The following is a 2,736-nucleotide window of genomic DNA, read 5'->3' as shown; positions in this document are numbered from 1 at the left end:
CATCCAAAAATCAAATAAAGAACTCATTAGTTATACAGGACTGCAACCTATGCTCTGATACCAAACTGACACACCCTAACCCGAAGACTAGGACGTGCTGGCCGTCACGTGAGCGTGACGTAACCATAACGCAAGCGGAAACAATTTAATAATAAAATACGAATTAACGAAAACCACTAATTGCAGTTATTTACAACCTAGCATTCTATGTGCATAAGAGTGTACTAAACACACATAAACAGAGCATAAGCATCTAGGTGCAGTCAAGTAGGAACATAACTAATTTACAACACCCTCGGGTGAATCCTACATTTATTTAGTCTGTCAGAACGCCGAAGCAGTCTCGTAGGCCACCAACGCCTCAACTATCAACTAGAACCTGGAGGGGCGAAAAACAGAAAACGTGAGTGGGCGAAAATAAGCTTTTCCAAATCATTTCATAAATCCACAATTATAACCCCTTTTTGGAAAAACCTGTATACTTTCCCAGAAAAATAGTATATAGCATATATATCTCAACTGTCTCAATCATCAATCTTATAACAGATTCAATAAAGAATGTACCATGCCAATCTCAACAGTTTAGTATGAATGCATTAACATAATATAATTAAGTAAAAGAAATAATCAATCGGAGGCCCTCTAATAGCCCTGAACGATTGAACCTAGAGCTCAACATCTATCAATCTCACTCTCTGCCGGAGTCACTCCGCGTGACCTGTCCGGCCTTCTGCACATAAGTCGGAACCACCTAATGTAGTCTGAACGACTCATGGTAATATTCGCTCTAGTGCTTCTTTCATCAATCATCTGTATACAATAACCTAAGGTCACCCACCAGTCATAATCTCACTAACACTCTACGACTGGCCCGTCGTACCCACTCCGCGTGGACTGTACGACCAGCATCTACTTGGATCCAAGGCGAGCGTGCGATGCGGTGAATACTATAAGCACTAAACCATGGTGCAGGATATGAGCTCAATATATCATCATCAACATAACAGTAATTAAATACTTACCTGTGCGTCCACAGCACCACCTTACATATATGCATCATACGACAGTTCATAATATCCATAACATTCTATGCATGGCAATCACATCATATTTCATTTCAATATACTTTTCATTTAAATTTGATTTCTGGGGAAATCGAGTATATAGGTATATATAAAAACAAATGCCCACTCACTGGTATGTCGCCGGGTCGTAACCCCCTTGACGCCCCTGGATGTGCTCGTCCTCGTTAAATGTTCCACCTAGAAGTGAAATAACTTAAAACAATCATTTAACGCACATTTAACGCACCTAAACCAAACTAGGTAATTAATTCTTCATACGATGCTCAAATTGGGTATATGAATATACCACAGTGACCTACACAACCTCAGGATCATCCCCATATTTTTAAAATAATTTTTGGATGTTCCACGCGCCCCCACGCGCCTGACGTGGCACGGACCTACGCGCGGCCCACGCGCGGCCACGTGCCAGGCACACTGACGGCACAGTGAACGGCGTTAGGGAATATTCCGTTAAATCCTAGCATTTTCCGTTAAATATCCAACGGTAACGGTAACGGCGTTGGCATATTCCGTCAGTTTTGACGGAATATTCCCTGTCTTCTCCGGCGAGTCGCCGGTCGCCGGCGACTGTTCGCCGGTTTCTGGAAAATTTTCAAATCCACTATTCTCCCTCGTTTTTCAACCAATTTCTTCGCATTTTATACCAAAATGAAGCATTTAACATGTACTAACACGTTGGAAGGGTTTTAAGGCCTAAAAACAACAAGATCAAACCTTTCAAAATTCTTCAATTTCGGCCAAACTCAAACCCGACGATCCCGACGTCCATTTTGTTCAAACGAGGCACTCCGAGCCTCCTTGGAACTTCCTAAGACTCGTGGTGATCTTTGTTTAACCTAAAACACAACCAAAATTAAGTTCGTGAACAGTGCCATTACACGGGGTGTTTTAAAACTAGGGTTCTCGAAATAGAACTTACCTAAAACTGGTATTCCCGTGCTCGTGAGGTCCTAAGGAGTGTCGTGGTGATCTTAGATCGGACGTTGGTGTAGGATTGTGATTGTTCTTGGTGTTTGTCCGAGAGCTTGAGAGAGTTCGAGAGTAAGAGAGAGAGAGTGATACTGAAATGAAGAAAGAGAGAGAGAGTGAAGGGAGATGAGAGAGAGACATCCCACGGGTTTTGGGGAGGGATTTAGGGGGTAGGACCCCACCCTAAGTCCAAACACAAATTAAATTAACACATACTAATATAATTCTAACCCTAGTTTAGGATCTTAGTGTAAAACAAATACCAAATTTACGCACCTTAATCCCGTTTAAGGGCGTTTTAGTAATTTCACGTCCTCGGTATTTAGTAACTCTGGGACGGGCTGTGACATGAAGACTACTGGCGAAGGAAATATTTATAGGTACTTTTGGTCCAAAGAAATATTTTTATAGGTTAGATCATTATAAGAAGCTAGCATGTTGGAAATATATAAATGAAGAGTCATTAAGAGACTATATATATAGAGCAAATCTAAATTCCATGCGCAAAAGCTCTCACATTAATTAGTATTTGCATGATAATTATTATAAAAAACAATAAAACTATTTTGACACGCAAATCTGATATATTTAAGGTTGGTTTGAAATTGTAATGCCTTAAAAAAATTATTAAAAAATCTAGAACATTAAAGGTAAAATTTTAAAAAAAAAAAATCTTTTT

This window comes from Malus sylvestris, chromosome 10 (assembly GCF_916048215.2).
Source record: "Malus sylvestris chromosome 10, drMalSylv7.2, whole genome shotgun sequence".
Taxonomy (NCBI): domain Eukaryota; kingdom Viridiplantae; phylum Streptophyta; class Magnoliopsida; order Rosales; family Rosaceae; genus Malus; species Malus sylvestris.
Note: the sequence above shows the minus strand (reverse complement) of the source record.